The 25700-nt window shown below is 40.4% G+C and overlaps 1 long non-coding RNA gene across 3 annotated transcripts; it reads left to right on the forward strand.

Annotated features, from left to right (window-relative positions):
• The first annotated feature begins 12436 nt into the window (after positions 1-12436).
• On the forward strand, positions 12437-15787 carry LOC145551907 (uncharacterized). Of its 3 annotated transcripts, XR_014087778.1 has the most exons (7): positions 12437-13186; positions 13857-14119; positions 14227-14320; positions 14390-14731; positions 14831-15009; positions 15150-15310; positions 15392-15787. It is a non-coding gene; the product is annotated as an uncharacterized LOC145551907 (long non-coding RNA). The 3 variants fall into 3 exon arrangements; XR_014087779.1 differs by having other exon boundaries at positions 12443-14119; positions 14837-15009; XR_014087777.1 differs by having other exon boundaries at positions 12446-14119.
• The last annotated feature ends 9913 nt before the right edge of the window (positions 15788-25700 follow it).

Raw genomic sequence — 25700 nt, forward strand, 5'->3', positions numbered from 1 at the left:
GGCAGGGCCTAAAATCACAACAAACTATTTATGATGTGTGCAAATAAATGTCCTCTCCTTGGGCTGCCACCTTACCGTGGTGGAGGGGTTTGAGTGTCCCAATGATCCTAGGAGCTATGCTGTCTGGGGCTTTATGCCCCTGGTGGGGTCACCCAAGGCAGACAGGTCCTAGGTGAGGAACCAGACAAAGTGCAGCCCGAAGACCCCTTATGTTGGACACAAGCTTTGGACTTGGTTTTCCCTCGCCCGGACGCGGGTCACTGGGGCCCCACTCTGGAGCCAGGCCTGGAGATGGGGCACGATGGCGAGCGCCTGGTGGCCGGGCTTTTACCCACGGAGCCCGGCTGGGCTCAGCCCGAAGAGGAGATGTGGGTCCCCCTTCCAATGGGCTCACCACCTGTCCGAGGGGCCAAAGGGGTCAGGTGCATTGTGCTATGGGTGGCAGCAGAGGGAGGGGACCCTGGCGGTCTAATCCTCAGCTGCAGAAGCTGGCTCTTGGGACGTGGAACGTCACCTCTCTGGTGGGGAAGGAACCGGAGCTAGTGTGGGAGGCTGAGAGGGCTAGAAATAGTTGGCCTCACCTCGACACATGGCTCTGGTTCTGGAACCAGCCTCCTTGAGAGGGGCTGGACGTACTTCCACTCTGGAGTTGTCCATGGTGAGAGGCGCCGGGCTGGAGTGGGCATACTTGTTGCCCCCCATCTGGGCGCCTGTACGTTGGGGTTCACCCCGGTGAACGAGAGGGTAGCCTCCCTCCGCCTACGGGTGGGGGGACAGGTTCTGACTGTTGTTTGTGCTTATGGGCCAAACAGCAGTTCAGATTACCCACCCTTCTTGGAGTCCTTAGAGGGGGTACTGGAGAGTACCCCTCCTGGGGACTCCCTTGTTCTATTGGGGGACTTCAACGCTCACGTGGGCTATGATAGTGAGACTTGGAGGGGCGTGGTTGGGAGGAACGGCCCCCCCGATCTGTACTCGAGTGGTATTCTGTTGTTGGACTTCTGTGCTCGTCACGGATTGTCCATCACGAACATCATGTTCAGGCATAAGGGTGTCCATATGTGCACTTGGCACGAGGAGGCCGCAGTTCGATGATTGACTTTGTCATCGTCTCATCGGATTTGCGGCCGTATGTCTTGGACACTTGGGTGAAGAGAGGTGCGGAGCTGTCCACTGACCACTACCTGGTGGTGAGTTGGCTCCGGTGGTGGGGGAGGAAGCCGGTCAGACCTGGCAGGCCCAAACGTGTAGTAAAAAAAAAGTGCTGAAATCAACTTTTATTGAAGTTTCACAAATGAGAAAAAAGTTTCACAAAGCCCAAACATGGTTTCAAGTATTCTGCTATTAGGGCAGAATAATAAAGTCCAGGTTTGAAGTTTCTAGGTGTTTAGGTTTGGAACTGGAGCAGTTCTAGTGTGTCCAAGATCCAAAAGAAATGGTGAAATCAACCTTTATTGTTTTAAATATTCTGCTCAGTGGTGGAGAAAATACTCAAAAAATTTACTTAAGTAAAAGTACAAATACACAAAAATGTACTCAAGTAAAGCCTCTTAGTAAAAGTAAAACTACCACATTAACATTTGTACTTAAGTAAAAGTAAAAAAGTACTGGCTTTTAAAAATACTTAAGTATTAAAAGTACTTGCTGAATAATACCTAATCCCTAATACAATATCATTAAGTGAACCGATCGTATTTAATTTTAATACATTAGAAATGTGCCATTTTAATGAACAATGCCACAGATAAAGCATGTTTTTATTATGTTTACTCTGTAACATAGTTTAGATTTAGATATGATTCTCTGCATCATAATATCAGAGATGGAAACATCTTGTCTCCTGTCCTAACATAGCACGAACTTCACATTTTTTTGCCACTAGTGGCTTTTATTTTGAAAGAAATCCAACAGAAAGGGTGAAAGAAGGTGGGTTGGGGAGGACATGCAAACGAGGAGCCACGTAGCAGAGTTGTAGTCAAGACCACCTACCCAATGTACCAAGTCAAGACCAAGACCAGCACCCCACGCTACGTGACACAAAGTTTTACCTACCAAAATTGCTTCTCAAATTGATCTGAAAGATCCACATTCCCATAAAACACCTTGATATTAAATACTTTGAGCTGAATTAAATATAATCAGTAAAGATCCGTTCAGAAGAATTGGATTGCTCCTGAATGTCATATCCACGGACCTTACCAAGCTCCGCTCAGAAACGCTCCTCGAAAGTCCCACGTGACTTCATGTCTCACATTAACCTCCTCACAGAGCTTAGCTTCTATGGGATTTTTCGTTTCGACTGACTCTGCAGAGTATTTCTGTGTCAATTAGTTTAGCATTTCTGCCAGATTTTCACAAAATATCAGCCACGACAATGGACAAGGGAACCAACAAGTTCATGTCATCTTTTTTGGACAACATCAAGATGTTTTAGCCACGCGATGCCTCTAACATTGTGCGAGTTGCAGCTAAATGCTACCAGTCGATGAGGAAAACAGCAGATCCTCAGACCCTCAGCATAAATATAGCTGTGGACAAGATCACTGATGGCTATTGTTCTTGCAAGGCTGGGTAAGTCGGACATTCATGGTTTTGAGGGTTCGAATGTGCCTAGGACTTATACACTGTACTCGGTCCTAGCGTGGCTAACACGATTACAGTTTAGTAAAAGCTAGCGTGGTTAACACGATTACAGTTTAGTAAAAGTTAGTGTGGCTAACACGATTACAGTTTAGTAAAAAGCCTTTTCAGGTGAAATAAAATCTTTAATGTATGTCAGTTACGGTACACATTGCATATTGATCTGTTCAGCTAACGTAAGGCTGTAACAAACAGGCTTCAGGATGTAGAAGTTGTATCAGTACTGCCATTATGCTGTACTTGGCTAAAAGGTTTTCATAATGGATGTGTTTATTATTGACTATTTTTTTTCATTCACTAAACACAAGGAAAGCAAAGCAATAATACTTACGCCAGCAGACACTTTGTTCTTATTGATCCTACGACGGTTGAGCTGCAAATGCGGTCATGCACAAGCTTTGATCCAAGGAAGACTTACCCTTTCAGATTTTGGAAATTTGTGAATTTTAGTTCCACAAACACAATCAGGATACCTGACATCGCCTGTACAGGTACCCCACTGACGGTGGAGAACCATTTTTTTTCAAGTCCTGACGCAAAAACTTTCTGTCGGTCTGGTAGTCCACAATGTACATTAGCATGAGTTTGTGAGCCGGTAACCCACGTGATAGCTGCGCTGTGACGTAAAATGGGCATTAGCCAATGAAAGGCGGGCCCTGTGGTAAGGTCCATGCAGACTTTGGTCACAGCTTTGTTCCATATTTGGACACCTCAGTTGACCTCAGTCAACACCTCCACACAATAATTTAGCGCATGAGTGACAACTTTATTTCATCGCAGATGCAACATGTGTCTATGTACAGCTAGCTTTGCTAGCATCACGCCCACAGAGCTTACCTTTCTTTAAGCTTTCCTTCCAAGTGACGCTAAAAGTTGGATGAAGTCCCCACCGTCTGTGAAAGCAAAGAGCTGCAGATTTTACATGTCGCCATATCAATTTATGCAGCTATTATATTACTGACGCCACCTTAAGTCCATGAACTTCACATTTTAACGGAAAAAAAGCAATGCGACTTGGATGTAACGAGACACTTTTGTAGAAATGTAGTGAAGTAGAAAGTACAGATACTTACTGTAAAATGTAGTGGAGTAAAAGTAGAAAGTACCCATTATGAAATCTACTTAAGTAAAGTACAGAAACACGAAAATTGTACTTAAGTACAGTAACGACATACTTGTACTTCGTTACTTCACACCACTGATTCTGCTATTATAGCAGAATAATCCTGTCCAGGTTTGAAGTGTCTAGGTGTTGTAGTTTCTTAACTAGAGTAGGTTAAAGATGCGGAAGGTTGTGAAAAATTAGGTGAAATCACCCATTAGCCATTTCCCGAATCGGAAGCTGGAATTGGAAATGCAGGACACCTAACAGGATGGCCACACATGCTTGTTGCGGTTTCTACGTGTAGTTACTGGTGGAGCTAGTTGCAGTAAACTACAGTCATGGCCAAAAGTTTTGAGAATGATTCAAATGTTAATTTTTACAACGTCTACTGCAGTTTTTATAATGGCAATTTGCATAAACTCCAGAATGTTATAAAGAGTGAACAGCTTAACAGCAATTAATTGCAAAGTCAATATTTGCACAGAAAATGAACTTTATCCCCCAAAACACATTTCAACTTCATTGCAGCCTTAAAAGGACCAGCTAACATGGTTTCAGCTCCATTAACACAGGTGTGGGTGTTGATGAGGACAGGGCTGGAGATCAATCTGTCATGATTAAGTAAGAATGACACCACTGGACACTTTAAAAAGAGGCTGGTGCTTGGCATCATTGTTTCTCTCTGTGAACCATGGTTATCTCTAAAGAAACATGTGCAATCATCATTGCACTGCACAACAATGGCCTAACAGGGAAGAGTATCGCAGCTACAAAGATTCACCTCAGTCAACAATCTATCACATCATCAAGAACTTCAAGGAGAGAGGTTCCATTGTTGCCAAAAAGGCTCCAGGGCGCCCAAGAAAGACCAGCAAGCGCCAGGACCGTCTCTTAAAAGTGTGTCAGCTGCGGGATGGATCGGGCTACCAGCAGTGCAGAGCTTGCTCAGGAATGGCAGCAGGCAGGTGTGAGTGCATCTGCACGCACTGTGAGATGGAGACTCTTGGAGCAAGACCTGGTCTCAAGGAGGGCAGCAAAGAAGCCACTTCTCTCCAGGAAAAACATCAGGGACAGACTGATACTCTGCAAAAGGTACAGGGAGTGGACTGCTGAGGACTGGGGTAAAGTCATTTTCTCTGATGAATCCCCTTTCCGATTGTTTGGGACATCTGGAAAACAGCTTGTTTGGAGAAGACGAGGTGAGCGCTACCACCAGTCTTGTCTCATGCCAACTGTAAAGCATCCTGAAACCATTCATGTGTGGGGTTGCTTCTCAGCCAAGGGAGTCGGCTCTCTCACAGTCTGGCCTAAAAACACAGCCATGAATAAAAAATGAAAAAATTTTCTTCTTCTTCTTGTCGGTTTTATGGCGGTTGGCAAGAAACTTTTAGTAGCATTACCGCCACTTACTGGTATGGAGTGTGGTTCGTGATGGTTTAAATATTTATCCTGATCTTTATATACATATATTCTGCCAGAAATTCTATCTAATCATACATTCACACGTAAAAACATACATACTTGTGCACAACTTTCTATATCATGCCTTCATTCACTAACACACTTACTATAATTAAATTCTATGAAATAATTTAGTTTTCTTTAGAAATCAAATAATTTGCATATGTTTACTCCCTAAATTCTTCCTCAATATATCTAATAAATCAACTTTCTCCTTAATACTTTCAAACTCTCTCTTCATATATCTTCTCTCTATTTCATATTTATGGCATTCTAATATAACGTGCTCTATGGTTTCATATTTATCACAATAATCACATTTGCCAGTTTTATGTTTTTGAATTTTAAAAAGTGTATAATTAAAGTCCTAATGTCCAAATCTTAACCCTGTTATCACTCTTTCCTCCTTTCTGTTTTTTCTTCCATTTCTTCTTTCTCCTACATTCTTCTGAATTTTATAAAACCATCTTCCTGTTTTATCTTCATCCCACCTTTTTTGCCAAACTTTCATCAGTTTCTCTTTAACAATACTCTTTCCTTCAGATTTACTTATTTTAACTGTAACTAATAGGATTTTTAATGGCCCTGTTTACCATTTTATCTGCCGTCTCGTTTCCATCTACTCCAATATGCACTGGAACCCACACAAATATAACTATTAAACCATGTTTTGTATTCTGAATAATGTATGAAATATTTCTAATAAAATGTCCATCCTACTGTCTGTTTGATTATTTTTTAAACTTAATAATGCAGAGCTTGAATCTGAACATTTTATCGTTTTTAATGGTTTTATGTCTTCTACACATTGTAAAGCTAATAATAATATTGCCAACATTTCTCCTGTGTTTACTGATAATCCATCTGTAATTCGTTTTCCTATTTTTATATTGAATTCTGGTTCTACAAACGCTATTCCTATTTTCCCAGTTATTTTTGATGCATCAGTATAAATTTGAACATATTGATAATAATTATTTAAATATAATTGTACTAAATCTACAATGTATGATTTATCTTGTTTCTTTTCCATTATTGACATATCTACTGTTGCTTCTGGTAGAATCCAGGGTGGTATAATTGATATTGGTGGTTGACTAATTTCTAAACTATTCATTTAAAAAAATTTTATTTTATTTTCAATTGTCCATCCAAAACTCTTCATTTCTTTCTTTTCTTTTTCCCAACATGGATTTAAAATTTTCAGAGTTGGATGATCACCGTTATTTCCTTGCAAATTTAACCAATAATTCATTTCTAATTTTGTTCTTCTTAAATCTAACGGCATTTCTCCCATTTCTATTTCTAAAGCTGCTGTTGGTTTTAAATGCTCCAGTTCATAATCTTAGTGCCTGATGAAGGATAATGTCTAATTTAGCCAGATGTGTTTTAGCTGCTGAACCGTAAACTAAACAACCAAAGTCTATGTTGGATCTTATCCTGTGTAAATCTGTTTTAATGATTGTCCATCTGCCAGCCAAACATCTCAAAATATTCAACATTTTCTTACATTTATCAACAATTTTTTGAATATGTATTTGCCATTTTAATTTTTCATCAAACCCTAAAAAATGTATACACTTTACCTGCTCTAACTCTTGTTTATATAATTTCAATTTTATTTCCTTGTTTATTTTTTCTGAGTAAATATCATTACTTTCGTTTTATCATCTGAGAACTTGAATCCCCTCTGCAACGCCCATTTCTCTATTTCAATAATAACCTCTTGTAATTTTTTAACAATAAAATCAAAGTTTTTCCCTCTTTTCCAAACAGCTCCATCATCAGCAAAAAGTGAACAACCCGTGTCTTTTCCAATTTCTTTAAATACGTCATTTATCAAAATTGAAAACAGTAATGGACTTATAATACTCCCCTGTGTAGTTCCATTTTCTACTACATATTTTTCTGAGATAACTTCTCCTATTCTAACTTGTATTTTCCTGTTTGTTAAAAAGTCTTTAATCCATTTAAATATTCTCCCTTTAACATCCAACTTGTATAATTTAATTAATAATCCCTCATCATGTCATATGCCTTTTCTATATCAAAAAATACAGCCACTACATTTTCTTTATTTACTTGAGCTCTTCTAACTTCATGCTCTAAACATAACGTTGGATCGTTTGTACTCCTCCCTTTTCGAAAACCACTTTAATATTTTGACATATATCCTTTACTATTTAAATAATATACTAGTCTATTATTAATAATTTTTTCCATTATTTTACATAGATTTGATGTTAAAGCTATTGGTCTGTAGTTTTCTGGGTTTGAATGATCTTTTCCTGGTTTAGTTTATTATCAGGGCCGTGCAGAGGCCACTACAGGGGCAGGTGCTCAACAACAAAAAAGTGCCCATCTAACCTCATTCTAGGACAGAATATTAACAAAGCCTCTCAGCTTTCAGAGTTTAATAAACAATGATAAATTACAAAACTGTGAGATATACAATCAAAGCTAAGGTGAATCTCTACATAGAGCATACAACTATTGTCGAGAAAAGTCGAGCTCATCCCACTTCCCCATGCTGGAGATTTTAGTTTAATAGTAATAATAAATAAATTTACCTTAAAATTGATTACACAGGTGACATCAAGACCCAACAGTAGAGTCAGACAGTAATAAAATGAATCTGGTTGTGTTTGTTGTTATTGTGTCCTGCAAACTTTGCTTTAATTCTACTTTTTTCTATTTAATTATAAAAAATCATAGTCAGGCAGAAAGAGAGTCATGGAACAGGAAGAGCTGGTTTCCTGAAGAAAAGGGGAAGTTTCCAGCCTGCATCAGTATAAAAATAATTTAGACCATTCCTTATTTTAAAGCATTAAAGGTTTTTAAAGAATAAAATCTAAACATTTTGAGAGATTGGATAAAACCCAGAGTAAAATACTTAAAATAATGACTTATAATTATGCCAATAATTAATATTGGTTTAACCAGTGGTTGATGTTGATTTGATTATAAGAATATTTACACTTACTCTCACACTTGTGGAAGTACTTAAAGGTAAAACAAGTGACTGTAACATGGTATCAGATAATTACAATAATGGATTATTATTGGTTTCTTTTCAGAAATGTCTGTAATAACTCACATTATGATTGTAATAAGAGTAACTAATAAGTTGTGGTTATTATAACATTATAAATGAATGTTAAATCAAAGAAACTAAAAGGTTATAAATGTGATTTTGACATTGAACTTGAAAAGGTGTAAAATGTTGTAACTGTAATTAAAGGTCACTGATGTTGTGTTGAAGGTAGATGGTAGGTGGAAGGTCAGGGGAAAAGAGGAACTGATAGGAGAGCGGAGGTGACTAAGGCCTTATTGCTAAACTTCAACTTTTCTAAGAAAAGAGAACAGACATCAGGTCATAATGTCTCCAAGGTGATGGATATGAGATCATCTGTCCAAGCAGTCAGCCAATGAAACAGGCACAGCAACAAAGCTAGCCAATGCAAACACACCAAAAGGTGGATAAACCCTTTATAAGGTGGGTGCAACAGAGGAACCTTTGGTTGGATCCTTCAGGCAGCTTGGAGCCAAGATCGAGATGGACAAAGAACTCTGCAGCTGAAGAAGAGCCGGGGCCACAGAGCCGGAGACTGTTCTGCACATGGGGACCAACCCGTTAGCCCCGCAACATGTGGCTTCAAATCGCACTTCTCTCATCAGCTGGGTTCAGACCCCCAAAGACAAAGAACAAAGGCAAAAGAGGAAGAACTGGTGTGTTCCTCCCATGAGACCAGCTCGTCTACATCTCGATGGACCAGGAAGATCGTGAGACGAGGAGAAGGGAGCTACAGAGCTGCAAGACAAGAAGCTGAGGACCGCTACGTGCATGAGGAAGTCACCCTGAGGCCCGAGACCTGCTGCTCTAAGTCAGTACTCTTCCTGTACTGGGAACCTCCTGCTGCTGCAACACCTTCTTCATCATCAGGACAGTTCTGGGGTTCAAGATGCCAAACTCTGTCCGTCTCTCTCAAAGTTTCCCTTTTTTAGTTCTCAGTGTCAGCATTAGGGAAAGATAGGCTAGATTATTGATTTTACTTATTTGATTATTTCTGCTACTGAATTAAGCTGTACTGACCCTTGCAAAATTGCCTTACTAATAAAATAATTAATATTAAGAAAATCTAAAAGACGTTGTGGACATTCAATTAATGAGTCACATTAAAGTTCTTTAATGGTCATAAAATAGCTATGAAGTTTGATTCTGGGAGGAAAAAGTAGAAATGTTTTATAGGTTGCTTTTAGCCAAAACTAAAACACCCTTGGGACTCGCCCGAGTCACTAAAACCAACCTGTTCAGTAACAAGTGCAAGTTGTAATAAAGAGAAAGAGCGACCGTTACCAGGTGACCTCTGTGAAGCTAGCTGGTTGCTGGCTGCTCAATCTGGTTAATTCACAGGGTGAAGAAGGTGGGACATCTGGATGGAGGTCGTTAGAAACCAGGCTAGTCTTTCTCGATGCCAGCTTAAACAGAGTTTACTCAGTTCTGAACAGGGTAAAATCCCATCAGATTTAGAAAACTCAAATTACCCGTTAGATGAGAGCTGGCTGCACATCTCCCTCCTCTGAGAAGAGGAAGTAGAGTGAGAGAGAAGGGGGGGGAGGTGTTGCGCTCTGATTATGCTGCACCCATCGCCCCCGCTCAGGAATGTTTTACTTTGTCGACATTTTACTTCCGTATGTTTCTTCCTCACTCATTATCCTTAATCTTTAATAATCAATGATTATTATACAACAATCAAGTTGTTCAAACCTCAATTTCCATAATGTAATAAAATCAACTGATTAAAATTACAGATCATGCATTAAAGACATTTCTTTATTGGCATGTGTATTTTTACTTTAAACCTGTTATAAACCATAATCATCATTAAATCATTATACAAGGCTTACTGTTATTTCCCAGACCTTTATTCCGTTTTCTGCGTGTACCTGGACAGATCTCACATGCTTATTCCAGATTTCATGACACTATGCATATGTAAGATATTAGTAATTTCTTTCTGTAGGTCTATTTTGTCATAGGAAAATATTGCAATATTCAAACCCACAATTTAGCTTTATCTTGATATGTAAATCAGAGCTGGACCACCAGACAAATTTTGTCTTTACATAATTACGCTATTAAAAATATAAACAAGGGCTCAATGCAAGACTTTAGTGTACAGTAATCTATAAAACAGAGCTGCCTGTTTGCTGCAGTGGAGATGAAGACGGTCCATTCAGGAAAGCAGAGCTGCATCAAACTTGAATGTGGAACTGCAGAAAAAAAAAGAAAAAAAAAAAAGCAAATATTTAATTGTTAATGAATGCCATCATGACAAAAGCCTACTGAGTTTTGCTTAACAAAACTTTTTTAAACATTTAAATCACACATTTGTCTCATGAAGTGATTTTTTTTTGCAAAACAAACTTATTTGTGCATGTCAGAATTTTTTTTCTTAATATTCTAAGGTTTTGTTTGTGAGCATCAAAGTTTTGCTTGTGATTCTCACATGAGTCGTGAGCAGGGCCCAAAATTACAACAAAAGATTTATGATGTGTGCAAATAAATGTTTATGTTTGGCAAATAACTTTTTATGTTCACAAGACAAAAATTAGTTATTTAATTAAAAAGTTTTTTAAACAAAACGATTTGTTTTTTTTAAAACAAATCATTACAATTCCAAAAGTTTTGATTACAATTTTATTTTACTTAATGAGGTTAGTTTTTTTTTTTTCATTGAATAATTGGGAAACAAATTTAACTTCATACTCTGTGAACCAGACACTAAACTTAAAGTCTGGGTTGAGTTTTTTCCCCTTCATTAGTGACACTTTTATTACATTCAATATATCAACACATTCTCACTCCCAACTCGTCACATATTGACGTTTGGGCAGGTTCCCTCAGCATCAGGTTCCCTCAGCATCAGTTTCCCTCAGCGTCAGGTTCCCTCAGCGTCAGGTTCCCTCAGCATGACGTTCCCTCAGCGTCAGGTTCCCTCAGCGTCAGGTTCCCTCAGCATCAGGTTCCCTCAGCATCAGTTTCCCTCAGCGTCAGGTTCCCTCAGCATGACGTTCCCTCAGCGTCAGGTTCCCTCAGCATCAGGTTCCCTCAGCATCAGTTTCCCTCAGCGTCAGGTTCCCTCAGCGTCAGGTTCCCTCAGCGTCAGGTTCCCTCAGCGTCAGGTTCCCTCAGCGTCAGGTTCCCTCAGCGTCAGGTTCCCTCAGCGTCAGGTTCCCTCAGCATCAGGTTCCCTCAGCGTCACGTTCCCTCAGCGTCAGGTTCCCTCAGCATGACGTTCCCTCAGCGTCAGGTTCCCTCAGCGTCAGGTTCCCTCAGCATGACGTTCCCTCAGCGTCACGTTCCCTCAGCGTCAGGTTCCCTCAGCATGACGTTCCCTCAGCGTCAGGTTCCCTCAGCATGACGTTCCCTCAGCGTCAGGTTCCCTCAGCGTCAGGTTCCCTCAGCGTCAGGTTCCCTCAGCATGACGTTCCCTCAGCGTCACGTTCCCTCAGCGTCACGTTCCCTCAGCGTCACGTTCCCTCAGCGTCAGGTTCCCTCAGCATGACGTTCCCTCAGCGTCAGGTTCCCTCAGCGTCAGGTTCCCTCACCGTCAGGTTCCCTCACCGTCAGGTTCCCTCAGCATGACGTTCCCTCAGCGTCAGGTTCCCTCAGCGTCAGGTTCCCTCAGCGTCAGGTTCCCTCAGCATCAGGTTCCCTCAGCGTCAGGTTCCCTCAGCGTCAGGTTCCCTCAGCGTCAGGTTCCCTCAGCGTCAGGTTCCCTCAGCGTCACGTTCCCTCAGCGTCAGGTTCCCTCAGCGTCAGGTTCCCTCAGCATGACGTTCCCTCAGCGTCAGGTTCCCTCAGCGTCACGTTCCCTCAGCGTCACGTTCCCTCAGCGTCAGGTTCCCTCAGCGTCACGTTCCCTCAGCATGACGTTCCCTCAGCGTCAGGTTCCCTCAGCGTCAGGTTCCCTCAGCGTCAGGTTCCCTCAGCATGACGTTCCCTCAGCGTCAGGTTCCCTCAGCGTCACGTTCCCTCAGCGTCACGTTCCCTCAGCGTCAGGTTCCCTCAGCATGACGTTCCCTCAGCGTCAGGTTCCCTCAGCGTCAGGTTCCCTCAGCGTCAGGTTCCCTCAGCATGACGTTCCCTCAGCGTCACGTTCCCTCAGCGTCACGTTCCCTCAGCGTCAGGTTTCCTCAGCATGACGTTCCCTCAGCGTCAGGTTCCCTCAGCATGACGTTCCCTCAGCGTCAGGTTCCCTCAGCGTCAGGTTCCCTCAGCGTCACGTTCCCTCAGCGTCACGTTCCCTCAGCGTCAGGTTCCCTCAGCATGACGTTCCCTCAGCGTCAGGTTCCCTCAGCGTCACGTTCCCTCAGCGTCAGGTTCCCTCAGCGTCAGGTTCCCTCAGCGTCAGGTTCCCTCAGCGTCAGGTTCCCTCAGCGGCAGGTTCCCTCAGCGTCACATGTTGACGCCGAGGGAACCTGCCCAAACGTCAATATGTGACGAGAAGGGTTCTCTCATTGAATGCTGTACGGATCCCTAAGCGTCCGAAACTGACGATCTAGGAACGAATAAGATGACGAGTCTATTCTATTTTTTTAAAAACCTTTATTTACAATTTATGTGCTAGTTTGAACAGGATATTAAGAATATTTACTACAAATACATGTCAGACGTATCGGTCAAAGGACTTTAATTCGGTATTTAAAAATAACTCGGTAAAATATAAAACCGGAGGGTTTTTGTTGTGGTTGTAACTTGATTTAAAAGCCTTTTTTTATTTACCAATTATTTTTGAGTATGATATCAATGATTTACACCAAATAAATTTAAGAAAAATGTAAATGTATTTTCTTGTGATTGCATGCAAACTGTTTTGTAAACGTTTAATATTTTTTATTGAAATAACAAAAATAGGGACAAAAACCCAAGAAGAAGAATAAGCTGACGTCATCATATACGACACTTACACTCCGGTGAGTAAAAATCTGCACCTGTCAAAATGTTTTTGTACTCTAAAACCAAAAATAACTCCAAAGTGTTACGTTATAAAGTTACTGATCGTAGTTTTAGGATTTAATGGCAGTAGGACTGCGATGCGAATGGTTGAAGACACGTTTGTAACATTTTTTTTGCCGGAGAATATACGGTGGAAGCTAGCTAAATTAGCCTCTTGGAGGCTAATTGTACCTGTACACTGTACCTGTGCTTAATACGTTTAATTAGCAGTGCTAAAGTCACCTAATAGTATTTATAGTCATGCTTGTTGTTGCCACTTTGTAAAATTGGAGGGTTGCTAAAAACATCAGTGCCCCTAGGCTGTGATGATCTTTAAAGTTTTGTTTATGAACCCTCACTGAATACACAGATTGCAGCTAGGTCATTTACTTGAATTAAAAATGAACTTGCATCAGTACAGGCACATTTCTTTCCTCCTGTCTATGTTATTTATTGCTGTTGAAAGCCAGATGAAGAGAAGTAAAGAGCTGAGAACCTGATCTTTGAACAGACAGAGACCATAGGTCAGGACAGCCTGGGATGCTTACTGAGGAGCATCCAATGATGATACCAGAGAACCAGGAAGATACTGTGATAGTGCTGCTTGATCTGGTTCCTGTTTCTCCTCCTGTTGTCCCATCCTCTCAGTCTTTTCAGAAGAAGAAAAGACCCAGAAGCACATCTCCAGCTGCCTCTCCTCCCACTGTCTCCCCCCAAAGATCAGCCACATCTGCCTTCATGTCACCTGCTGACCATCCCATCTCCTGAAGTCATAGTGGCCGATAAGAAGAGAAAGCTTAAGTTAAAATGTTATGGAAGGATCCCTTCAAGTGTCAAGTTTGTACCCCAGATTTGCTTTCAGTTTCAGTGGATGGAAATTGCAAGTATTACCATTTAAAGAATGCAGCAAGGTATTGTAAAATGTGTACAATATAACACATCTTTGTATATGTTAGTGATGTTCACTACTTTTGGACTTTAACACTTCATGAAGTGTATTTTATTGCTTGTTTTTCAGACTGGAGGAACAGGCTATATTTCAGGACCTTTTCATAGCCAAGGATGAAAACGTAGGAAAATTTGTGGACTGTATACACAAATCAACCAAAAATGTAAAACTGCAGATTGTATATGTATAACAACAAAAACCTTTTAGCCTGACTGAATTGTATGCATTCTAGATTTTGTGGTGGGCAATGGTCAGCAGCCAGGGAGATCTCTCACAGATCCAGCAGCAAATTGGATGAGGATACTTGGAGCTAGCAGTGTGTATACATGGAGTAAGCACTAAGCAGCACTTTTGTATAAAAGTGCTGCTTAGTGCTCTTAGATAGGGTATGAGATTTTGCATAACCCTTGTTCTTTTCAACAAAGGCTGGTCAACAGACAATCACTTTTTTTCCATGGATGTAACATGCAAGTACTGGACATAACTTGAGAACTAACAAAAAGCTGTCCTGAGCTCCAACACCTGCTTAAAATGAAGCCATTTCTCTCAATTTTCCATGGCAAAGCCCATGAATGTAAGTAAGGAACACTGACCAGGCATTGAATAACCTTGCTGGTACACACTGCATAAACATCTTTGACGCAGTTGATGTTGTTTGTGCATGTTTGTGGAGATACAGATGGACACAAAGCTTGTGCCAAGGCTCATCGCAAGATCAGAAAGGAGAAAACATCTTAGCATCGGCTTTAGAAGATGTTGGTCACTTGAAGACTGATACAGACACAGAAGTTCTGTCTTTGGAAGAGATCCTGTCCGGTGACACAACATTGCCATGGCAGCAATCACACAGTGGTAAGTAAACATACACTAATATGTTTTATACTGTCATCATAGTTGACAGATAATGTGACTAGATACTCCAGATGTTGACCTGAACTTACAAATTTAAACTTTTACTGAGTTGATTTGTCCTTTTCATAAATGCATTTCAGACTCTGTCAGTCTTCACACAAAAACAAGGACAATCAACGACATTAAAGAGACTGGAAGAGGAAAAGAGGATCCTTGTTGATGAACCATCATTGGAAATCTGTCATCCTATGAAGACACTCTAAAGGAGTTTCCCACCTGTTATCGGGAGGGGAATTTAAAAGTAGGTTTTTAAGTAATGCATAAACATACAAAAAGTAAAAGCATCTAAATTTTGTATTTTTATTTATGTTCAACTTTAAAGGTTTGTCCTGTGCCCTAACTGACGAAGGTCCAAGAGGTCTCCAGAGCATCATCCTCAGAGAGCTGCAGCACCAACAGATGAAGCTGCAGGCAACAGAGTGTTAACTACAACAGAATTGTTTGTAGATTTTGCTCAGTAAATATGACCTAAAGTCGTAAAAACTTTAAGCATAGCATTGTACACATTTCTTTTTGAGTGTTTTTAATGTTGATGTGGATGTACAAAGTAAAGTCTATAAAATACATAACAAAATAAGCACAACTTGATTTCAATATAACTAAATGGAAGTGTTTTTTAAATCTCAAAAAGCTATTTTAATATGATCTTTTTTGTGTCATGGATTTTGTCAATCAAGACTATTTGCAAAATGCTATAATAAAATTGCTTTCAAATGCAGTACATTTATTTTTAAACACAGCAACTTGAAGTGAAGTTATTGATGAAGAGCATGATAAAAAAAATACATTGTAATGTCCAGATCAACTGACTGTATTAGAACAACACATTTTTAATAAACCTATGTCAGAAATGCACAAATGCCATACACGATTTTGAAGAACACAAAAATATAAATTTGCATATATATATATATATATATATATATATATATATATATATATATATATATATATATATATATATATATATATATATATACATAAGCTGGATGGAATACATGTTTCAAACTTGATCTTCCATAATGTATTATCATAAACCACACAAAATATTTTTATAAGCATTCCAGCTCCGCATTGTTAGTTCTAGAAATTATTGTACGGCTGATCGGCGGGAATCTGAAATGGAACGCAGCCATCGTACGGCAGACTGATTGAGAGAAGAAAGGAACGCTGTCAGCACGTTGTGGGAGGTGGAGGGTAATAAGGTTTTCAATAAAATGACAACCGTATTTGTTGCCAAATAAGATCAAGGACAACGATACACTCAGAAATGTTACTTCAAAATGTAGTGAAACTGTTAGTTTGATACAGAAAGAGTCAGAATAGGATTCATAAAGACTTTTTGCCTGACACGCTGGTCGTCATTGTAGGCTGGTCAAGTTTGCCCTGTGTGTTGTCTTTAAGGCATGACACAAGGTTAAACTGTGTAAAAGATTCGTTTCCTACACACTTACAGAACTGTGTGAAGCTATTTGTTATGTGTTTTATTCAGTGTGATCAGTATTTACACATAAAAAAAGCTTTATGGAGAAGTATTTTGAATAGCATGTTTACCTGTTAAACATGCTATTCAAAACTTTAAGCTGCAAAGTTAAAGTTTGCAGCTTATTTTGTGTATGTATGCCCAGTGAAAGAAAACCCAGATTGAAGTCATTCAACATTACAGTTTAGTAAATTAATATTGAATCAGTTTGAGTCTACTGTAATTTAAACTATGTTAGCATAGTAATCTAAATTATGTTTGATTGACATAGTGTTTCTCTACGAGAAAAGCACTATGTTAAACTGTATAAAACGATCTAGGGTTAGATGGGGGCTAGGGGTAGAGATGGCTTAATCTTCAAATGCTTTATGAAAGTATTGGTTTAAAGATGCATTTTCTCTAGAATTGAGCTCTGTAGCCCGACTCTAAATCTGCTCTGGTGGGAAAAGATTGATTAGCCTGATGGTGTCTCAGGCCTCTGTGGTTTATTTCATCATTTCATTAAGCTTGCAGAGAAAAGGCCTAAAGAGAATGTAAGTTAAGTTGTGTCCATCTAATTATTGTAGGTGAAATAGAGGTCTCCCCCTTTTGTTTTGTAAATGCATCCAAATACCAAGTTAATGTTGTACATTTAATAAAGATTATTTCACTAAGTTGGAACCCTCTGTTTTCACCTACGCAACATCAACCGCCTCCGCCCCTCCCTTACTCCCCATTCCACTGCCATCCTTGTTCACTGTCTTGTGACATCACGCCTGGACTACTGCAACTCCCTTCTGTTTGGTCTCACCCAGAAATCTCTTCATAAGCTCCAACTGGTCCAGAATTCAGCTGCCCGTATCATTACCAAAACCCCATCCATGCACCACATCACTCCTGTCCTGCAAAGACTCCATTGGCTGCCCACCAAGTTCCGCATATAATACAAAATTCTTCTGTACACTTTCAAGGCCCTTTACAATCTCTCCCCACCATATCTTTCAAATCTTATTCATATTGCCATTCCCTCTCGCTCCCTCAGATCATCCTCCTCTATCCATGTCACTGTCCCCTCTGCCCGTCTCACCACCATGGGGAGCAGAGCTTTCAGTCGCTCTGCTCCCCAACTATGGAACTCATTACCACCATACCTTAGAAACATAAAGTCATTATCACATTTTAAAACCGAACTCAAAACACACCTTTTTAGATCTGCCTTTTCCACGACACAATTGATTTTACATAGATTTTATATAGATACATTGTTTTGTTTTATTTATTTCTATCTATTTTTAATTGTTATATTTTATTTGTTTCTGTCACTATTTTTTACGCTTGTACGGTGTCCTTGAGTGCCAGAAAGGCGCCTTTGAAATAAAATGTATTATTATTATTATTATTATTATTATTATTATTATTATTATTATTATAAAAAAGAAGTCATGTCCAAATCTGAAGCATTTCAACTAAATGACATCGACAGCAAGTTTTTCTACCAAACCTTAGTCAGCTTCCTTTTTCACCTGTCAACTGTTGAACATAGACATGTTTAAATAACACCAGGCCCATGTAGGCAATTATAACTAATTTTCATAAGTCCTTAAAGCGTATCTAAAAGCTGAACAACTTATTTCTCCTGATAATTTCTTGAACCACTTCTTGCTCGTCCAACATTTTAATATGCTTCATTACTGATTTGTCATGAGCTGAAAGATACAGAAAATGTCCTGAAGAATCCAATAAATTAGATGCTGTTTTGTTTATAAAATCATGCCTTTATGATTTTTGTATAAATGCATGTCATTAAACAAAATCATACCTGAATACCGCATTAAAAAATCACTTTGACAAGAACTGAAATTTTATTTTGCTTATTTCTTTTTAATAAAGACATTGACAGACGAAGTGAACTGCATTCAATTGACCAAGGATAAGAAATTGTTCCACCAGTACACACTTTGTGCATTCTTTCTATTAAGAAATAAGTCAGAGCTGCACATATTAATAAAAAAAGAAAATAAAAGTAGAAGATCCAAAGATATGTCTTAGTTATGTTAGTTACTACAGAATCACTGAGACTGCTTAACATAGTACTGTAGCCATTTAACTGCTTAACATGAGCACAAGTGTTATTATTCCACTTGAAGTAAAAATAGTAAACTATTAAATTAACTACAAGTTCTCTTATTATTACATAGAAAATACACTAGATGTGCAGAAACATAAGTGAAAAAGAAACACACTCAGTGACATGCCTGTGGAAGTAATCACAGCTCTAGTAATCCCTTTTAGAAAGTACAAAGGCACAAACAAATTAACTATTTAAAAAAAAGAATCAACAAGATAAAACACTGGCCATATGGAAACATGAAAGCACAAGAACAGATTGTAAGGTGTCTCTTTGTAATTTATGAGCAAACTATAAATATGTACAGTGCTCAAAAAATAAAGGGAACACTTAAGTGAACACTTAAGTGTTCCCTTTATTTTTTTGAGCACTGTATATATTTGTCACTGACAAAAGATCTCCACTCTCACACCAGTGTAGATCTTTGCAGCAGTACATTCACAAATTATTACAGACTATTATCAGTCACTACTGAAGTCGTCGCCAAAGGTAACACTCTCTGCTCCTGACAAAGTCTGTAGATCAGTGGTCCCCAAAGTCGGTCCTCTGGCTCCTGCATCCTGCATGTTTTAGTTCAATCTCTGGTGGAAGCAACAACCTTTTCATCTTGTCAATGTTCTTCTTAGCCCTTCTGATGAGCCATCATTTGATGCAGGTGTGTTAAACCAGGGAGAGAACTAAAACACGCAGGATGCCGGACCTCCAGGACCCACTTTGGGCTCCCCTGCTGTAGATAATACTCTGTTGCCTGCAGCTTCATCTGTTGGTGCTGCAGCTCTCTGAGGATGATGCTCTGGAGACCTCTTGGACCTTCGTCAGTTAGGGCACAGGACAAACCTTTAAAGTTGAACATAAATAAAAATACAAAATTTAGATGCTTTTACTTTTTGTATGTTTATGCATTACTTAAAAACCTACTTTTAAATTCCCCTCCCGATAACAGGTGGGAAACTCCTTTAGAGTGTCTTCATAGGATGACAGATTTCCAATGATGGTTCATCAACAAGGATCCTCTTTTCCTCTTCCAGTCTCTTTAATGTCGTTGATTGTCCTTGTTTTTGTGTGAAGACTGACAGAGTCTGAAATGCATTTATGAAAAGGACAAATCAACTCAGTAAAAGTTTAAATTTGTAAGTTCAGGTCAACATCTGGAGTATCTAGTCACATTATCTGTCAACTATGATGACAGTATAAAACATATTAGTGTATGTTTACTTACCACTGTGTGATTGCTGCCATGGCAATGTTGTGTCACCGGACAGGATCTCTTCCAAAGACAGAACTTCTGTGTCTGTATCAGTCTTCAAATGACCAACATCTTCTAAAGCCGATGCTAAGATGTTTTCTCCTTTCTGATCTTGCGATGAGCCTTGGCACAAGCTTTGTGTCCATCTGTGTCTCCACAAACATGCACAAACAACATCAACTGCGTCAAAGATGTTTATGCAGTATGTACCAGCAAGGTTATTCAATGCCTGGTCAGTGTTCCTTACTTACATTCATGGGCTTTGCCATGGAAAATTGAGAGAAATGGCTTCATTTTAAGCAGGTGTTGGAGCTCAGGACAGCTTTTTGTTAGTTCTCAAGTTATGTCCAGTACTTGCATGTTACATCCATGGAAAAAAAGTGATTGTCTGTTGACCAGCCTTTGTTGAAAAGAACAAGGGTTATGCAAAATCTCATACCCTATCTAAGAGCACTAAGCAGCACTTTTATACAAAAGTGCTGCTTAGTGCTTACTCCATGTATACACACTGCTAGCTCCAAGTATCCTCATCCAATTTGCTGCTGGATCTGTGAGAGATCTCCCTGGCTGCTGACCATTGCCCACCACAAAATCTAGAATGCATACAATTCAGTCAGGCTAAAAGGTTTTTGTTATTATACATATACAATCTGCAGTTTTACATTTTTGGTTGATTTGTGTATACAGTCCACAAATTTTCCTACGTTTTCATCCTTGGCTATGAAAAGGTCCTGAAATATAGCCTGTTCCTCCAGTCTGAAAAACAAGCAATAAAATACACTTCATGAAGTGTTAAAGTCCAAAAGTAGTGAACATCACTAACATATACAAAGATGTGTTATATTGTACACATTTTACAATACCTTGCTGCATTCTTTAAATGGTAATACTTGCAATTTCCATCCACTGAAACTGAAAGCAAATCTGGGGTACAAACTTGACACTTGAAGGGATCCTTCCATAACATTTTAACTTAAGCTTTCTCTTCTTATCGGCCACTATGACTTCAGGAGATGGGATGGTCAGCAGGTGACATGAAGGCAGATGTGGCTGATCTTTGGGGGGAGACAGTGGGAGGAGAGGCAGCTGGAGATGTGCTTCTGGGTCTTTTCTTCTTCTGAAAAGACTGAGAGGATGGGACAACAGGAGGAGAAACAGGAACCAGATCAAGCAGCACTATCACAGTATCTTCCTGGTTCTCTGGTATCATCATTGGATGCTCCTCAGTAAGCATCCCAGGCTGTCCTGACCTATGGTCTCTGTCTGTTCAAAGATCAGGTTCTCAGCTCTTTACTTCTCTTCATCTGGCTTTCAACAGCAATAAATAACATAGACAGGAGGAAAGAAATGTGCCTGTACTGATGCAAGTTCATTTTTAATTCAAGTAAATGACCTAGCTGCAATCTGTGTATTCAGTGAGGGTTCATAAACAAAACTTTAAAGATCATCACAGCCTAGGGGCACTGATGTTTTTAGCAACCCTCCAATTTTACAAAGTGGCAACAACAAGCATGACTATAAATACTATTAGGTGACTTTAGCACTGCTAATTAAACGTATTAAGCACAGGTACAGTGTACAGGTACAATTAGCCTCCAAGAGGCTAATTTAGCTAGCTTCCACCGTATATTCTCCGGCAAAAAAAATGTTACAAACGTGTCTTCAACCATTCGCATCGCAGTCCTACTGCCATTAAATCCTAAAACTACGATCAGTAACTTTATAACGTAACACTTTGGAGTTATTTTTGGTTTTAGAGTACAAAAACATTTTGACAGGTGCAGATTTTTACTCACCGGAGTGTAAGTGTCGTATATGATGACGTCAGCTTATTCTTCTTCTTGGGTTTTTGTCCCTATTTTTGTTATTTCAATAAAAAATATTAAACGTTTACAGAACAGTTTGCATGCAATCAGAAAAGAAAATACATTTTAATTTTTTTTAAAATTTCCATCCATCCATCCATCCATCCATCCATCCATCCATCCATCCATCCATCCATCCATCCATCCATCCATCCATCCATCCATCCATCCATCCATCCATCCATTTTCTTCCGCTTATCCGGGGTCGGGTCGCGGGGGCAGCAGCTTCAGAAGGGAGGCCCAGACTTCCCTCTCCCCAGCCACTTCTTCCAGCTCCTCCGGGGGAATCCCAAGGCGTTCCCAGGCCAGCCGAGAGACATAGTCCCTCCAGCGTGTCCTGGGTCTTCCTCGAGGCCTCCTCCCGGTGGGAAGTGCCCGGAACACCTCACCAGGGAGGCGTCCAGGAGGCATCCTGACCAGATGCCCGAGCCACCTCAACTGACTCCTCTCGACGTGGAGGAGCAGCGGCTCTACTCTGAGTCCCTCCCGGATGACCAAGCTTCTCACCCTATCTCTAAGGGAGAGCCCAGCCACCCTGCGGAGGAAACCCATTTCGGCCGCTTGTACCCGTGATCTCGTTCTTTCGGTCATGACCCAAAGCTCATGACCATAGATGAGGGTGGGAACGTAGATCGACCGGTAAATCGAGAGCTTCGCTTTTTGACTCAGCTCTCTCTTCACCACGATGGACCGGTACAACGCCCGCTTCACGGCAGATGCTGCCCCAATCCGCCTGTCGATCTCCCGCTCCCTTCTTCCCTCATTCGTGAACAAAATCCCCAGATACTTAAACTCCTCCACTGGAGGCAGGATGACCCCCCTGACCCAGAGAAGGCACTCTACCCTTTTCCGGCTCAAGACTATGGCCTCGGATTTGGAGGCACTGAGCCTCATCCCGGCCGCTTCACACTCTGCCGCGAACCACTACAGTGAGAGCTGCAGATCACGTTCCGATGAAGCCAACAGGACCACATCATCCGCAAAAAGCAGAGATGCGATCCTAAGGCCACCAAAACGGATCCCCTCAACACCTCGACTGCGCCTAGAAATTCTGTCCATAAAAGTAATGAACAGAATCGGTGACAAAGGGCAGCCTTGGTGGAGTCCAACTCTCACCGGAAACGAGCCCGACTTACTGCCGGCAATGCGGACCAGACTCTGACACCGGTCATACAGGGACCTGACAGCCCGTATCAAAGGGCCCGGTACCCCATACTCTCGGAGTACTCCCCACAAGGCCTCCCGAGGGACACGGTCGAATGCCTTCTCCAAGTCCACAAAACACATGTAGACTGGTTGGGCGAACTGCCATGCACCCTCCAGGATCCTGCTGAGGGTGTAGAGCTGGTCCAGTGTTCCACGATGTTAGAGTTATTATGTTTGTTATCATTCTTATATTTATAAGTTTATGTTACTAGTTTATATTTAGAGGTTTAGTGTTCAAACTTGTTGAAACTTGGGAGACAAAATTAAATCTTCCTTAATCAAGCATGTTTGTACAGATGGTGACTTAGATCTTCCTGGGAAAGTCCTGAGCTGTAAAACCTAGTATGTGTTAATTTAGTTTCTGTGTCTCCCCTCTGTCTGTCTGAATTCACATCCTACTGTGAATATAGGATGTGGGTTTCACCCCCTCCATTCCTGTTCACACCTTTCTCTCCCCTGCTAATAAAAGAGACAAACAAACTGAAGGTTTTCAGAACGCTCTATGAACGGCTCGGAGGAGCAATTGATAGAGTCTTCTCCTTTGCAAAGTTTGTCATAAAATTCATATACGTTGTCTGTGGTTCTTTTATGTAGGTTCTAGGAAAATACCTATCATTTTGGTGCCGAAACCCGGGATCTCTCATACCGACCGCTGTCAGGCAGAGGAAGACGCGCTGAATCCATGCATGGCCAGAGTCAATTGGACCTGGAAAGAAAGACCCAGGAAGTAGAATTCTTCGCTGGGCCAGCGACGTAGGTCCGACTTTGTCTGCCAACGGCGGAATGACGAGATCCGACTGGACAACCCGAAAACTACAGAAACGTAGGTGAATTTTAAAATGGCTATTTTAGTGGTTTGAGTTCCCTTGTATGATGTTCGCTCTACTAAAACTCTGTGGTTTGAGAATCCTTGTATGATGTTCGCTCTGCTAAAACTCTAAGGTCTGAGAATCCTTGTATGATTTCGCTCTGCTAAAACTCAGGTCTGAGTTCCCTTGTTAAATGTCACTCTGCTAAAACTCTATTCGAGGAGACCCCATAAGGGCAAGTCCTCAGGCGGATAGGAAGCTTGTCATTGCTGTGTGGTTTTGATTTTTTGATGGGTAAAATATCACTGGTGCTGAGTTATCTGACAAGGCAAAAACGGATAATGTTGCGCTAAATTATAGAGTCATTACTGTGCTGGTATTGCTGGTTTGCTACTGCTTTGCTGTGTGAGAGTGATTGGAGGTTTAAATACCGCTCTGTATTTTACCTCATATAAAACAGTGGAATTAAACAGCAAACCTCTTGTGGATGCAATAGGCAAGATTCTCCCACTCGAAAGAGTCGAAGCGGGGAATACCACAACAAGGTATTTTAATTGCTGGCCCACTGAAAAGATCTCCAGTTCATAGGACTCCCTAGGAGTCAACGAACCTGGACCAAATTTAAATAAATTCAAATAAATAATATTTTCAAGCTGAAATTGCAAGTGTTTTACATATGGGAAACAAACATTCTTGTAATTCCTCACTTATTGAGGGCCCGATGGAGATGAAAAGTACATGCTGTCCAGGTTTCCTGGTAGCACTGTACACATGAAAAATGGAGAAAGAAATATAAAATAGATGGAAAGCTAAAAATTGATCAATGGCAAACAATTGTGGGAATTTTGGAGAGTAGTGTAGAAAGAAAAATGGGAATAAAAAAAAAAATCTAAAAAGGAGAATGAGCTGAGGTGTGCTAAATTATGGTTAAATGAATCTAAAAACTTAATTATAGAGAAGGAAGAAAATAAAGTAATTCCAAGCACACGGAATGCTGTAGCGGTGCAGGGAGAGCAAGCTCCTGCAGCCACCTCTCCCCTGGCTGCTTCAGCAGCTCCGTCTGCCCCAGTATCAGCCGCTGCTGTTCCAACAACACGACTGTATCCCTCCCTAGCACAAAACTTATATATCTTTAGACCCTGTACCTTAGAAGAGGTCAGGAAAGCTGTGAAAGGATCAGATGTTTTTCACCTGGAGAAATTTGGAGGTTTATATACCTCTGCCTTTTCCAACGACCGGACAAAAGGCTGTGGAAGAGACAGAGGCAGAGGAGGTCACGATAGGCGAAGACCCCAAAATAACACCCCACAAAAACCACGGTATTCAAAAGGTTGCTGGAACTGTGGTGATTTTGATCACTGGGCGAAAGAATGTAAAAAGAATAGATGGAATAACAGAAGGGGTGGTGGAGGAAGAAGACGGCACAGGCTAAACTCCTCAGCTTGATCAGACTCTACCACACCCCAAAAACACAAACCACCAGACCAAATTGATGAAATGCTAGAGACATGTGCATGCAGTTTGGGACACGTTAAGTAAAACCATAAAAGAAATTGAATTCCTGTAAGAAATCAGTGTATGCAAATAATTTTTAATGTTACTAAAAATTTGGTTTAAACCTCACAAGTGAAAATAATTTGTTTTAAGAAATACTGGTGTTTGTTTTGTTTTTCTTTTTTGAGCATTCCTACACCTTTGAAGAAAAACCAGTAAGAGAGGTCTCACTGAAATAAAGCATGGAACAACTTCTTTGTATGCTAAAAGTGAGGCATGACTTTCCTGAAGGAGGAGAAGCTGAAAAATAAAACTAAATAATAAAATTGTCCTCAGAGAACAATGTTTAATGTATTGTGTCGGAATAATATTATAACACCAACTTGGTGAAATGATTCTTAGCTGTCTATCTGGAGGGGTC

Source organism: Poecilia reticulata, chromosome 6 (genome assembly GCF_904066995.2).
Source record: "Poecilia reticulata chromosome 6, P_reticulata-male-v2, whole genome shotgun sequence".
NCBI classification, from domain to species: Eukaryota; Metazoa; Chordata; class Actinopteri; order Cyprinodontiformes; family Poeciliidae; genus Poecilia; species Poecilia reticulata.